This window comes from Protomyctophum bolini (assembly GCF_963924005.1).
Source record: "Protomyctophum bolini genome assembly, chromosome: 23".
In the NCBI taxonomy this organism is placed as follows: Eukaryota; Metazoa; Chordata; class Actinopteri; order Myctophiformes; family Myctophidae; genus Protomyctophum; species Protomyctophum bolini.
Genome location: NC_137884.1, coordinates 20,326,798 through 20,342,828, shown reverse-complemented (window position 1 = coordinate 20,342,828; position 16,031 = coordinate 20,326,798). Strand labels below are relative to the sequence as shown.

The 16,031-nt window shown below is 44.9% G+C and overlaps 1 protein-coding gene across 3 annotated transcripts in view; it reads left to right on the top strand.

Moving 5' to 3' along the window:
* Window positions 1–16,031, top strand: part of syt1a (synaptotagmin Ia) — a 205,970-nt gene that overhangs the window by 86,619 nt on the left and 103,320 nt on the right. The window contains exon 1 of one of the 3 annotated variants that reach the window (XM_080757572.1): window positions 14,249–14,358. The exons of the other annotated variants lie outside the window; for them this stretch is intronic. The gene's annotated coding sequence lies outside the window, so the exon portion shown is untranslated. Of the gene's footprint in view, window positions 1–14,248; window positions 14,359–16,031 lie in introns of those variants that run through there. 3 annotated transcript variants of the gene reach the window in all.

Below are 16,031 nucleotides of genomic sequence, written 5' to 3'. Positions count from 1 at the left end.
CACACTTTGGAAAGAAATAAAATAATCAAATTAGTTTCATGATGTTTTGTGAATGTTATATTGTTTTAGATTTCGTAGTTGAAATATACTAGGAAATACCAAAATAAAGGGTCCCATAAAAATGTGTCGGCGACCCACACATGGGTCCCCGACCCACATGTTTGAGAACCATGTGTGTTCTGGACGGCTGCTGCCTGACACCCCACAGCCGCCACCATCACACAGCCCCCCCCCCCTCCTCAATCCGGATTAGTTTGCCTCCAGTAACCATGCAGACAATGCAATGAAAAAGAAGAAGAAAAAGGATGGAGGAGGGATGGAGTATAGGAATCCCCAGGGTGTTTTTTCTCCTCCTCCTCCTCCTCCTCACAGTGAGGCATCAATCATCACTCGTGGTCACATGAAACATCTGGCCAACTGCCTGCCTAGACCCCCTCCCCCTCCTATAGCTCCAACCTAGCAGGTGCTCGACGGTGATGCTGGAAAAAGTACTCTTTTTCTTTTCTTTTTTTTAACTCAAATAAATGTATCAATTCGGCAGTAGAAATACTCTGTTTCCGAGTGACCGTAATTCAATCTGTACTTGAGTTATAAAAGTACAAAAGTATTGGCCTCGAAATGTGCTTAAAGTACCAACGTAAGAGTACTCATTATGCAGCATAATCATTGTCCCATTTCAAGTTTTCAAAATATTTGTTGAAATTTTTATTTCAGCCATTATAAAACAGCCAATCTACAAGCTCTCAATGCGTCACAACGTGGCGCATTGTGAGCTTGTAGATCGGCTATTTTCAAATGGCTGAAATGTATAATAATAATCTAAATCTAAATCTACAAAGTAACTATAGCAAATAAAGTTTTCAAATAATTGTAGTGGAGTCAAAATACAATATTTGGATCTGAGATGTAGTGGAGTAGAAGTAAAAGTATTGGAAATTGGGTAAAATTGAGTAAATTGAGTAAAAAAAATGTACTCAGGTACAGTATACCTGAGTAAATGTACTTAGTCACTTTAGACACAGCGCGGCCTGCCTAACAAGCAGCGGCGCCACGCTGTCTGTTGCTCACGGCGGCGCATGCGGAGTTCAACAGGGGTGCGTTCATGAACATTAGAATACGGCACACATCCATAATTCAAATAACCTCCATAGATTAGGTCCTACAGCGTGATGTACTGCAGACATGCTGTCTGTCTGTCTGTCTGTCTGTCTAGGCAACACGCACACACACACACACACACACTGCACCGCTCAGTTGACACGTTGGTGTGGTTTTTCTCTGCTTGCCTGGCTAGCTATAGCAGAAATGGTTTTCAGGTTTTCACCAAACCACTGCTGTATTATTATTATTATTACTAGTCCTCCATTGCCAGTGGAGTCGGGAAACCATTAATTTGTCAGTCGGCTGATAGGCGGAACCAATCGGAAAGCATAAATGGTTCTAGATAACAATGAGGGAGCCTTCATCATTCAGCCTGATGAGTCCAAGGAACACCGACCACTGTGTCTGATCACAATTCATACAGAGGGACTCCATTAATTCACTCTAATTGTAGCCGAATGGCAGGCAATTAAGAACATGGTAATACATTTCAGCCCTTTCTGGCGTGCGTGCGTGCGTGCGTGCAAAGTCTGCAGTTGAATGTGTGGGTGCGCGAGTGTGTGTGGTATGTGTATGTGCGTTTGTGTTTGCAGAGTAAAGCCACATTAAGGGCTGTATTTTGCGTGTCTTAAGTACCAGGTCTTATTCCCTAACTTGAGTAAACCAAAGACCTGGAGGCGTGATCAATGCTCTTTGGCCACTCAGAATAGCCAAATGGCATTGATCACGCCTCCAGGTCTTTAGTTTACACGCAAAATACAGCGCTAAATGTTAAAAGCGAGTGGAGAGGCTTGATTCATAATGCAGGCTTGGCCCTCAAATCTGTTTAAAGTTACAGAGTGAAGACGAGGAGTTGTCAATATGTATGTGCATTCCATAATTATAATAACCTCTGTCTTTAATGGAGTTAGTGTCGAAGTGTCCTTGAGCAAGAAACCCTGATTTCAGTGCGGATTGGTGCTTTGCATGGTTTCCTTTGCCATCGGTGTATGAGTGTGTGTGTGTGTGTGAACGGGTGAATGTAATGCACAATATATATGTAAAGTGTTTTGGATTAAAGTGCTATATAATTGCACCATATGGAGAACTGGCTATGAGGGGAGGATGGAGGTATAGTCGGATTGTCTAGTATTATAATGGTGAACTTGAGAGTTGGCCTTAAAATATTCCTTTTGCTACTGTAGGGAGCATATTTGAATGCTAAGTACATTTGAAAGAACAGGACTGCATGTGCTTTTCGATGTTAATGTCATAGATGTTTCATTTCATTTGAGTTGTTAACCCATTCTGACCGGGAACCCGTTTTGGTGTTTAGCATCATGTCATGCTTTAGCTATTGAAAAACCGCAGATCTACAAGCTCGTAGCGCGCCACCGAGTGGCGCGCTACGAGCTTGTAGGTCTGCTATTTTTGAAAAATCGAAGAACGACTGACATTTTTAGAATCTGATCTCAGGTCAGAATGGCTTAATCAGACCAGTGTGTGCCCAGTGGAAACCTCGTATGAATCTGATCTCAGGTCAGAATGGGTTAAATGACTCAAAACATTTGATGCATCATTTACACAGGCTCAACTTCAGCATAAGACCATATAAGACGATGAGCTGAATTTGACTCCGGCTTTGAAGGCTGTTGTGTTTGTGTGTGTGTGTAGTTTGTACCGATGCTTTGTACTGTCCGTTTGATGCACTTTGATCTCAAGAAAACACCGTAGCTGTGACATTGGATGCCAGTACGACATGCAAGGGTGTGTGTCTGTGTGTGTGTGTGTGCGTGTGTGTGTGTGTGTGTGTGTGGGGGGGGGGGGGGGGGGCACGCGAGCAAGTGCTGCTCAGTGTTGGATCGTGATTCGTGACAGCTCTCTCTGCGAGGGAGCTGTAACTGCTCCACCCGCGCACATCTCTCTCTCTCACACCACACACACACACACACACTATATCTCTCTCACCCCCTGTAGCTGTCTCTGTCTCTCTCGCTGTCGCTCGCTCTCTTGTCTCTTTGTCTTTGACCTTGACTCCCTTACCCGCCCTCCGTATGTCACAACTATCTCTCTTTTCTCTTTATATTTGACCTCGACTCCCTTATCCGCCCTCTGTGTGTGTGTCACAACTATCTCTCTTTTCTCTTTGTCTTTGACCTTGACTCCCTTACCCGCCCTCTGTGTGTCACAACTATCTCTCTTTTGTCTTTGTCTTTGACTTTGACTCCCTTACCCTCCCTCTGTGTGTCACAACTATCTCTCTTTTCTCTTTGTCTTTGACCTTGACTCCCTTGCCCGCCCTCTGTGTGTCACAACTATCTCTCTTTTCTCTTTGTCTTTGACCTTGACTCCCTTACCCGCCTTCCGTTATGTCAGAACTATCTCTCTACACTACAGAAAGATAGTAGATAGTAGAGAGATGAGTCTACAGTATCTACTACAACATATGCATAGTAAAATCATCTTTCTTAAATTAACTTGGTGAGTGTACAAACTCTCAAAAGGATTTTACCATGTACTGTAGTGGTATCATGCTATTTTATCGTCATAGTATATGGTTCTCGTCTGTATTCCCAGCCGGGCAATCCAACCATAATAATAATAATAATGCGTCTGTGTCACTCATGTTTGTCAGGTCAGAGATGTCCCTGTCATATCTCTCTGGCCTATAGCCTCTACTTGTTTGTTGTTTTTTCATCCCATCCCTATACTTAATGTCATGTGAGTGGCTGTGGCTCAGGAGGTAGAGCAGGTCCTCCAATGAATCCATGGGTCGGCGGTTCGAATCCCGGCTCCTCCTGTCTATTGTACATGTCAAAGTGTCCTTGGGCATGCAAGACACTGAACCCTGCATTATAATAATAATAATAACTTTATTTATATAGCACTTTTGTTGCTGAACAGCAGTTAATAACATCACATAGCAGCGTAATAATACAAGAATAAGATAAAAACAGATTTAAGAGAGGCCTAAGTGCTAAACAAGAAATTAGGTCATAAACTATTATTAAACTAAGAAAGATTTAAAAACATTGCAGGTGTCAAGTGACTTAAACAGATATACTGTAAACATACATTACAATTATGGGAAGGCTTTCCTGAATAGATGGGTTTTTAAAAGTGTTTTAAAAGATGACAAAGAGTTTGCCTTTCTAATTGTCAGGGGTAGGGCGTTCCACAGCTTAGGTGCTCGGGCGGCAAAAGCCTCCGGGTAGGAGCAGAGTGCATTCTGGGATGGATTGCCCCAATAACATGAACGCGCTGGCCGTTGACTATCATTGCGCCATTTGCGCGCGTTCACGTGTCATGGGCCCAATAACATGAACGTTGCGCAATTCAACGGACCAGTGCTGGCTAGAGCTGCAATGCCAAATTCGGCCTCTATGTCCATTTCGCCTCAGGGTTTCCTCCGGGTCTCTATTAATATACTCTAAGGTCCGCCATCCCTCTACAGTGCTTTTCTGGGTTATTCAGGAAGGTGGGGGCCTTTGTTATGAGCACATCACCACTCACATTAGCTCAGACCCCTTAGCTAGCAGTACAACCAGTTACATGTGCTCAGCGATGCGGTACAAACTCACAAATGATTTAGGATCGTCAGGTGCGCGGCGGCCCCACCATGGACAGCTCTCGAACCTTTAGAGATACGGCGCTTTGAAAATCCTGTTATAATGGAGGCTCAACGGAGCTGGATTTAGAAATCCCATAGCCGGTGGGGACGGAAGCTCTCCATATTAACCGGAGCAATGCTAAAAGGTAAACAAACGGTCTATGAACATATACGTGTATAGATAGCACCAGTAGAAAATATAAAACTAAACATTCTCCTCATAATGGTCTAATTAAAACCATCAGTTTCTCCGGTGCAAACCTCTCCAGTTGGTCTTGCATAATCAAGCAGACTCTCTCTCCATGAGTCACACACTCGCATGGCATCACAGGAAATACAAGTCATCTACTGTGACTGGATGCCGACGCATATCATATGGACATTAATGCGTGCGGTAGTTGTGAGCACAAGCGATTTTTTTTCTTCTTTTTTTCCCGCCTGCGGTATATACACGTGCATTTTTCACGCTGAGCAAGCGTTCCACCGATATGGAGTGTGTGCGTGAGGTATCCCTCACGTGAGTGGCGTGGGACAGTGTGGCGACAAACACATCCCACATATTATTTTTCAAATTCAGGGGGTTAACTCATCTGTGTTGACCTTGAGGAGTCTGTGTGTGGATGCTGGGCAGTGACAGGGATGCTAAGGTAATTTAATTACCAGGCCCTTCACGGGCAGCTCTAGGGGTAATTACTGCTTCCTAAATCCCCCACTAATCCCCCCTCGGAGTCTCCCACACACACACACACACACACACAGTGCCCATGCAGCCCGCTAGCCGCCCGGGGCACTCGCATGCACTCTGTCCTCGCATTGTCAGATCATCTGACTCGTCCAAAACACGCCACCCTAACCCTGCAAAGATGATGCTCAGAGGCGCTGTGTGCGTGCGCATCACAGTTTTGTTTATTCAGGATTTCAGGGCATACATTAAATAATGACGTACTTAGATTTCACGTAAAACATAGGACATAACAAAGGCCACTTGAATGCTATATGATCACTGTAGTTACATGAAACAAAGATATGCAGACTACTATGCCGTAACAAAAGTAAGAACCGTGGTTATAGACCAGCATATACCCTGAATCAAGTTTTCAAACAAGTTAACAAAGACAAACGCTGCAGATGGAAACATAAATGAATGGCCCATAAATATCCCACACAACACTCGTCACAACAAAACAAAACATGACAAAAAAAAACATATAATGAACACAACAATGCACCCACACACGTACCGTGTACTAAAACAACCCCGCCGCTGCGTCGGAGATCATCATTAGCATGTGTTTCTGTTGGATGACAGCATGGCGGTATCAGCCACTCCCGGTGCATTCAAGGCACGTCCCACCCCACCCACACCACCACCCCCCCACGTGAGTCATGGGGATTCTCAGGTCAAAGGCTGCCTCTCATCACTCCATGAGAATATCTTAATTAACACCGCTGGTTATGAATAGGATGTGACCTCCGAGGAACGGCACCTGCTGAGTGTGTTGTGACTGCACAGCGTTATTAGAGAGAGGGAGAGAGAGACCTGACGAGGATGGTCGAGCAGAGTCGATCAGGCTCTTGGAGATATCTGGAAAGCAGCCTCACATTCGAATGAAAGTTATTCATGACGGTTCTCTCCGAGAAGATGAAGTCGTATTATTCAGCACAGTTTTGATCCTGACAAAAATAAATTTGTACACGCTGAAATTAGCTTATCTACAATGTCAATGTGAGCCTGTGGATCTGCTATTTTCAGAGCGCAATATACCCGAGCTCAATCAAACATAAAATGATCTCTTCTCCACTATAGTCCCTCCCTAACATTTTAGTCTAGTTTTTATTTGTTTGACGGAACTGTCAGTATATCTAGTCATAGTTTTAGTCGGACCATATGAAATACCGGTAGCTCAAACTATAGTGCTGGTTGTCTCGCTAGAACCCGCCGCAGTGGTATCCCATATATAATATACGCAACGATATCGCTGAGGATAGCCTATCTGAGTTTTTATTTTTCGTTTTTATTTAATTTCCATCAGTGAAAAAAGGTAGTCGACGAACATTTGTCGTCATAGTTTTAGTCGATTCAACATCTGCTTCTTCGACAACGTGACGTGATTTCCCCCTCACATTTATACCTCCCATATTCCTCTGCTGTTTTTGCTGTTGGCACGCATCGCTGACTATAGCAGGTGCTGTGAATGTATGCATACTGTGATACGTGTATGTGTGTGTGTGTGTGTGTGTGTGTGTGTGTGTGTGTGTGTGTGTGTGTGTGTGTGTGTGTGTGTGTGTGTGTGTGTGTGTGTGTGTGTGTGTGTGTGTGTGCGTGTGCGTGCACACACACGTGCATGCTCATACAGTATCTGCATGAGCGTCGGTGCCTATAAGTAGTTGTGCTGAAAAGAGCACCTGCATCTGCTGAAAGGTCTGCTTCTCTGAAGAGGCTGCTCCATGTTGGGAGGAAGGAAGGAATGGCCCCCTCTTATCCACCATAGAAATGTAACTGAGAGCTGACAGCTTCTGGCCCGCTGGAACACAAGAGAGGATGGCAGCGTGACAGACAGACAGACAGAGACAGACATTAAATTAAGCTACTAAGTCTGCGTTTCTCATCTTTCAGATGAACCTTCTTTCAGAGGGAAGGAACTCTGTGTACAGTATCTATATACTGTAGGTCACAACATGAACTTTTTAGAGTTTTTATCATTATTCCATCGTCATTATTATCCTTATTAAATGTACTGAGAATTCAGTACATTTTATAGGGTCTAGAATGGTGATATTATTATAATGCGTGTTTCTGGTGTCAACCTTGGAGGAAGGATGAAGGAGGGCAACCTTTTACAGCACGAGTTAAACGTCAAAGATAAGTTAGACAAGATACTTCCCTCTCTTTACGGCCATGACATTCTGTTGTCCTCTCTCTCTCTCTCTCTCTCTTTCTCTCTCTCTCTCTCTCAGGACCGAATGAGACCGGCAGTTTATAGTGTTCAAAGGTGACAATTCAAATGTTCTTGACATTTAGGAAATTGTCCCTTTTGTCCGCCGCCCTCTTTCTATCTCAACACCTCTTTCTTCGAAATGCCATTTTGCCCCTTTTCATGCCATGTTGATTCTCTTTCCATCCTCGCTGCGGAGATCTGCCTTCCTTTAAATTTCATCAGAATGAATTTGTTGCTAACTGCGTGCGAGGTATGGTATTGGTCCAGCTAGAGGTTTTATTGTAGCCATTCTATGTGTGATCTCCCTTCCTACATTTCCACCAAATTCAATTTGGTCAAAAGCCAAATACCTGGCTACGGTGTGTAGTGCCCTCATTTATCACTGAGGGGTAATACCTATGCATACTCAATTGGCTTTGAAAATTCCCCTGATAAGTTTCAAAAGGATCACCTCATATGGACAGCCTCTGTGTAGGCGCACATATATATTTTTTTCTTTTTCTTTCTGTACATAATTGTACATATTTTGAGTATCATTGTAGTACTTTGCCCCCTTCTACGTAAATGTAGGTAGTTGAGCATGAGGACTTTGCATGCTGGTGGCCCAGGGGCCCTTTATCTCTAGATCCGCCTATGCGTGCTTGCTGTACTCTTCAAGGAGGAGCATCCAGCGAAGGATTGATTCAGGATGACGTTACTGATTAACTGGCACAGGCGATGGTTGCTATGGGTACAGTCCCACCCAAGAGACAGCAGCAGCAGATTACAACAAAACAGCCACCCGCGTCAGAAAGGCCCCAAACAGCCAATTAGCGATACCGAAACGTGTCGCAGAAGTGTGGATTTAATAGGTTCTGTATAGATGATAAGGCAATGTCAGCTCTCCCGTGGTTTGATTCCACATATCTCTAGGTTAATTGTCCAGGAAATGTTTGTTTCCTCCTGTCGAAATATTAAGGTTCGACGTTGAAGGTTCTTTGTTAATGTCTTGTGTACAGGTAGGCTACGTAAGAGACAGTAAGACGTATGTTTGTCCGGCTTCCTTGTTCCTTCAGACATAATAGTAGATATTCACAAAGCTGTTGTGAGCTTTTACATTGTATTGTATTGTGTTATTGACTGTACTAGGTGTACTGTTGGCAAACACGTTAATGAAGTATTGAATCGATCAAAGCTAATTTTGCCAGGTCCTTAGATTTAAATCTAGCCTTGTCACGGTTTGCCGGTGTTAGGACCCAAGTGCAGGAAACTGCGAGCGAACAGCAGCCACTCATGGGCTGTGGTATGGTTCCGCGACGTGTGGAGGGTAAACAAAGCAACACATGAATTTGATTGGCTATCGCCGGACGATATTGTTTTTGAACAACGTTCCTCCGCCCACTTTTCGACTATCGCCTCTTCACCTGCTATCCCCATAGACAAATAATGCAACGCACGCTTTCCGAAAAATATGCCAGGCTGTCGCCCGCTGTTAAACCACGCAGAGGCCATGAACAGCTGTCTATATCAATTCTTTGTCTATCCCATATTCTATGTGAGTGTTTTCTGTTGATGTGTTCGGGTTTGAGGGAGAACATTATCGAAGAAATGTGAAAGCCGTTACTCATTCACCGTGTGTGTAGTAGACCGCGCTCGATATGGACATGTAATAGTTTGTGAGCGTTGGCTTAAAAGCCAACACTGGATATTTTGCTATGTGTGAAGGCGGGCAGTGTGTGCTTGCGCTGAAGATGAGCTGGACATGTTCACGATCTGCAGGCCACATGCTGTGATAGCGAATTGCCATGCTGTGGTGTCGCCGACGTGTATGGTTAGCTGACTTTGTTGTGGATAAACCACCCATTAAGACCTGGAACGCGTCGAGTCGCCTTCGCTTTTAACCACTTTTAACCATTATTTTATAACTTTAGCTGTTGAAAAAGATTATAGTTTGAGAACCACCACTGATTTAGAAACGTAGGCTTTTCAGATCATTTTTCAGTCATGATTTAGAGGACATTTTGTAGAATATGGTCTAAATGGGATAATCTCCAAAGATAACCTGCTGACCGCTCAGCATGGATGCACATCTTCTCCCTCTCATTAGGGTGTGTGTGTGTGTGTGTGTGTGTGTGTGTGTGTGTGTGTGTGTGTGTGTGTGTGTGTGTGTGTGTGTGTGTGTGTGTGTGTGTGTGTGTGTGTGTGTGTGTGTGTGTGTGTGTGTGTGTGTGTGTGTGTGTGTGTGTGTGTGTGTGTGTGTGTGTGTGTGTGTGTGTGTGTGTGTGTGTGTGTGTGTGTGTGTGTGTGTGTGTGTGTGTGTGCGCGCGCGTGGCCACATAGTCTCCTCGCCCGTTTTTTTTCATCCATCTCACCATGCAGTCACGCTCTTTACTTCAGTAAAATCTCTCAATACTGCAATGCAGAACTACTAGTTACAAGTAAAAGTCGGGAAATCTTCTTTTGAAAATAGCAACTCTACAAGCCCACAATGCGTCACATCACGACACCTTGTGAGCTTGTAGATCGGCTATTTTCAAATGACTGAAATGTATATAGGGCTGTATACAGTATTGTGTACAGTATAAGTGTTAAATGTATGTTTTGTAATAATAATCAAAGTAAATATAGTAAACGTTTCAAATAAATGTAGTGTAGTAAAAGTACAATATTTGCCTCTGAGATGTAAAAGTATTTTTACTGGAAATACTGGAATACCTCAAAACTATACTTGTGCAATACATAAGTAATTGTAATTGTAGCCTATACTTATTTACTTTACACCACTGGCCACGCGGCCCACGCCTCCTTGTCCATTTATCAATCTCCCCATGTCTACACACACACACACGCACGCACGCACGCACGCACGCACGCACGCACGCACGCACGCACGCACGCACGCACGCACGCACGCACGCACGCACGCACGCACGCACGCACGCACGCACGCACACACACACACACACACACACACACACACACACACACACACACACACACACACACACACACACACACACACAGTGAACAAAAGCATTGTGTACAAAGCAGCAAGCTGTGCAGTGACCAGCCAGGGTGTTAGTTGGTAATCATTAACACACACAGCTCCCTGTTTACAGTACCATGGCTGTGTGTCTGTCAGGCTTTGCAGGGGGTGTGTGTGTGTGTGTGTGTGTGTGTGTGTGTGTGCACGTGTGCGTGTGAGATGTGCGCCCGCTTGCTTGTGTGTAGTACTAGTGTGTTTACATACTGACTCTGTCTAAAAGTGTGCTGACAGTGCATGCAGACAAAACATCTGTTCTAAGGTTTCACCTTGCAGCTCTAAATATAACATGTTGTTGTATAGTAAATAAGCCCCTTTATTAGTCTTTATTTATTTATAGTTATTGCAACAGAAGGTCGCAGTTAACTATGGAATCGTGCATTTCCCGTCAGTGTGTGCGTGTGTGCATGTGCTCTCACGAGGTGGAGTCCCATTGAAATACAGCACAAAACCAGCAGCAGCCTCGGCAGCATGCCTCGCTAATCGTTAGACTTTCAGTCCCAACGTCCTGGGTTCGGATCAGCTAGGAGGCGTGCGGTACAGAATCGGACTTGATCCACGAGAGGTATACAGTACGTAGGACCGAGTGAGCTAAGGCGATCGATTTGCCGTAGCGAACATTGCGATGTCCGCGTCTGCCGACTCAGTGCCGTCCGGGTTATGTCCCGATACGCACAGATTCCACAAAATCATAAATCAGTTTTTTTAACAGATTTTTGTAACATTGGTCTCAATGGGCTCGCCTGGAATGTTTTAGTGTTAGTCTAGTTTTAGGCGACTAAATGTCATAAGATTCTTGTCGACTAAATCTACAGTTAATTTAGTCGGCTAAAATGTATTTTGGCGGGCCTTGATGCCGTCATAATGGCTGATTTTACACTTGCTGAAAATAGCTGATCTACAAGCTCGTTGTGAGCTTTGTAGATCTGCTATTTTCAGCATGCAACAAAATCGACAGTATATTTAGTCATATAGTTTTAGTCACCATAGCTTAGTTTTCATTTAGTTTCCATTTAGTTTTCGTCAGTGAAAAAAGTATAGTCGACGAACATTGCTCGTCATACAGTAGTTTCAGTCGACGAAAACGACACTGTATACCAGAGCCTTCTGGTAGGCCAGTATATAGGGACGTACTGAACCATATATAGAGGATGCTAACAGTGATAAAAGCCCCCTGTCATTAGGATGATAACGTGAAGATCGACTGACTTTGGAGTTCGTCCTCTTCCAGCAGTAAACGTTGAATAAAGTCCCCTGGTTTATCGCCGTGATTTGGGTGCCTGGTGAGTGGCCACGGAAAATTGTGTGTGCAATTCACATGACACACACACACACACACACACACACACACACATGGAACCCCCCCCCCCCTGACCACAGTCCACGTTCATTGGTGCCGATCATTTTCACAACATGGCAGGTGATTTGTAAGCTGTGCTTTACCCACTTTCTCACTTAACGTGGGTGTGTAGTGGCTGCTGTTTAGATGGATGGTGCTATCAGGGCAGGATCCAGCCACCGTCCGAGTGCTGATAGCCACTACTGTACGGACAGAGTAGAGACACTGCTATACGTACATGAAAACCTTCGCTGTAATTATGAAAGTTTCTTAAACGTAACTTTCAAGTGAAGTGTATCACGCGTGCAGGGGAAAGGGAGGGAGGAGGCTCTTTGCTGAACCAACAGCCTCAGCATGACACACACACACACAAAATATCTGTTACCATGTGTAATTGTTCTTGTGGTACTGCTGTACAGCCTGTAAATAAGATAAGAGAGTCCCTACGGTTGTGGCGTTTGTGAAACAAGCTTGTAAATAATTATGTGGAAACCTCTTACTTGTATTGTAAATAAGATACGAGGGACTCTACGGCTGTGCTGTTTGTGTGTGGAGAGCCCAGTCACTATCTGCTGCCCTCTCCCTCCCTCTGAGAGCCCTGTCACTGTCTGCTGCCCCCTCCCTCTGAGAGCCCAGTCAGTATCTGCTGCCCCCTCCCTCCCTCTGAGAGCCCAGTCACTGTCTGCTGCCCTCTCCATCCCTCTGAGAGTCCAGTCACTGCGTCTGCTGCCCTCTCCCTCCCTCTGAGAGCCCAGTCAGTATCTGCTGCCCTCTCCCTCCCTCTGAGAGCCCAGTCACTGTCTGCTGCCCTCTCCCTCCCTCTGAGAGCCCAGTCACTGTCTGCTGCCCTCTCCCTCCCTCTGAGAGCCCAGTCAGTATCTGCTGCCCCCTCCCTCTGAGAGCCCATTTGGTTCATCGTTGAGTGTTGCAGGGATGCCAGGCAGAGGCATGGCAGCAGCAAGGCGCCTTGAGGCACAGCATTAAGCTGCACGCTAAACCCTGGGAATGCCCTTGACAGAGTGGAAGGAAGGAACGAAGGACGTCGTGAGCAGCACGCAATGCTATAGAACCGCTAACAAGCAGTGGTGGAAAGTAACTATATGAGTACATTTGCTTAAGTATACTGTACTTAAGTGTTTGTACGTATTTGTACTTTGCTTGAGTGATTCCAATTGCAAAATGCTTTCACTTCTACTCCACTATACATCTCAGAGACAGTTATTGTACTTTGACACGATTATTTGAAAACTTTAGACAATACTAGTTACTTTGTAGATTTGAGACATTGATTATTATTAATATTATTATTATTATTGAATCACCGTTATACTTACTCGCTGTATGTTGCAGTGGGTTTTGCCTCCATACATATTCAGTACAGAACATGCCATTCTCAAAAATAACAAGCATGTGAGAATCCATAATACAGTATACTGTATGACAATGAAAGAGGGCCATAGGTGGGCACTTGTTTTAATGGACCAGAAGGCACAAGTGGGTATAATGTCAGAAAACACTCTGCCGCCAGATACAGGGGTGTGTGTGTGTGTGTGTGTGTGTGTGTGTGTGTGTGTTTAGTTAAAGTACCAATACTGCAATATAGAAATTCTCCATTACAAGTAAACGTCCGGAATTCAAAATGTATACATTTGAGTAAAAGTACTAAAGTATTGGCATCAAAATGTACGAAAAGTAAAAGTACTCAAATTTTGAAAATGGCAGATTTGAAGATAGCCGATCTACAAGCAGGATATTATGATCTGCGCTGTAGTGCAGTAGGAGTAAAAGTATTGGTAATTGTCAATAATCAAGTAAAGTACAAATACCTCTAAATTGCAATTAAGTACAATAATTAAATGTACTTAGTTACTTTCCATCACTGGTGAGAGAGAGAGAGAGAGAGAGAGAGAGAGGGGGGGGGTGCTGGAGTAGGTGGGCGGGAAGAGTGGAGTGGAGTGTCACGGAGGAAAAGAGAGCGAGGGAGGGAGAGAGAGCTTGCAAAAGAACAGAGGGAATCAGAGCGGCTTGCTTGCTCGTTGCCTGGCTGTGTGTGTGTGATTGTGTGTGTGTGCGTGTGTGTGTGTGTGTGTGTGTGTGTGTGTGTGTGTGTGTGTGTGTGCGAGTGAGTGAGTGAGTGTTCACTGTGGTCGTGAGCGAGCGCTTTGCTTCCACAACCGCGTCGTGTTGTTGGAAAGAGGAGAGAGGGACCTCGCTCTGCTCGCTCAGCTCTCTCCATATACAAGTCCCCTCGGCCCCCCCCACCCCCCACCACCCCCACCCCAAACTTGTCGGAATCTCCTTCCTTTATACGCCACGAGGAGGACCCCGGAGCAAAAAAAAAAGAAAAGAAAAAGCAGTGTGCCGCCAGGTAAGAGAGAGGGAGATAAACCAGGGGTCTTCTCCTGCACTAAGAGGGGCTTTTTACTGTATAAGGGGGGTGGGATGGGAGGGGGGGGGGGGTATAATTGTTTGCCCCGGTGGTTATAGTGGAGAACGGCTCTCATCTCCTTCCTTCCATCGCTGCTGTGACAAGAATGGAAATGTATGCATGCGAACACCTCCATAGGGTTGGAGAGAGAGGGTCATAAGTGCTTTTTGTTTTGCATGCAAATGTGTGGGTGGGTGCGCGCGTGCATGCGTGTGTGTGCACGTGTGTGTGTGTGTGTGTGTGTGCACAGTGTGTCAGTATATAAGTGTAGATCACAATCGCAATGTAATCGCAAGAGTACGGGAGGAGGCTTGTATAGTGTCTTTAATAGTGTCGATGATAAATGTGTGCACGGGAATGTCAGAATTCCACTGAGGGTCGAAGACTTGAAAGGGAAAAGCAGAGACATGAGGCAAAAAATATATATATACCAACTCAACTAATTCAAGATATTCAAGCCAACGTCCATCTTTCCACTGTCTACTGTATATGTCATTGAAGGCTGGGTTTAATTCATCCGTTCTTATACTTCTATACATTCCCTTTTCCCTCACGTTGGTGTGTGAAGTTATTATATCTCCCCCCTTAGCTAGCTCTCCTCCTTCTCGGAAAAAAACCATGAACCACATCATTTACGCGGTTCATTTCCCTCATGGCTCCTGAAATGCCGGATTTAATTTTAAAACATTCTCATGGTGCAACACAGTGGAATCCAGAGTGTGGCTTTACGAGCGTGACAGTGGGACCTGTACTGTACTGTACTGTACAGTACTGTGTGTTGGGGGTCACATGTGTGTACAGTATACTGTACGTGTGCAGGCAGAGTTGATAGATATAGGATTTGGGGGGAGAAGCTGGACTATAAAGCAGACTCCCGACCCTCAGGCTGAGCTCCAGCTCTGCTGCTGCTCCTGCTGGGTTGGGGCTCAGCAGCTCTGGCAGGACTACAGTCAGTCCACATTTGGCAGCCGTACTGTAGATGAGTTTGCCCTATATGGAAAGGCAGGCAGGCAGAGATCATTAATACGCACGCACGCACCATTCAGTCGAGAGTTGTGGAGTAATCGAAATAGCAGCATTGCCTTTGCATACGCCTGTAAGGTCGTCGAGGCTACGGCCAGCCATCCATCCATCCATTTCTCCCTCCCTCTATTCATCCACCCTATATGTACAGTATTGTACTGTATAAATAAATATACAGTACATGCTATATGCACTGTAATGTTATTGCCACACTATTAAACAAAGACAGTGGAAGCTGAACAAAGCCCTCTCTCGCTCTCTCTCTCTGTGCTGTTATTGCCACACACAGCGTTTTCCTGCTCATTTGGAAAACATGAGACGCATGTGTGCCGGATGGATTGGCTGATTGTTGTGTGGCTTCAACTTCAAACAAGCTATGCCGTCTATTTTAACGTATTCCACTGGAACAAGCACGCCGTGCAAGTCACACGCACGCACGGCCCCCGAAGTCTTTTTTCCATGCATGTGTACGGCGCAATTCAGCCGGATTTAAATTTAATTTAAATTCTTTGTCTTGTTTCCCCCCCCCCAACTTTTCAAATCCTTTATTCTCGCCCCCTCCCCCCAAAGCCCTATATATATATTCCAGC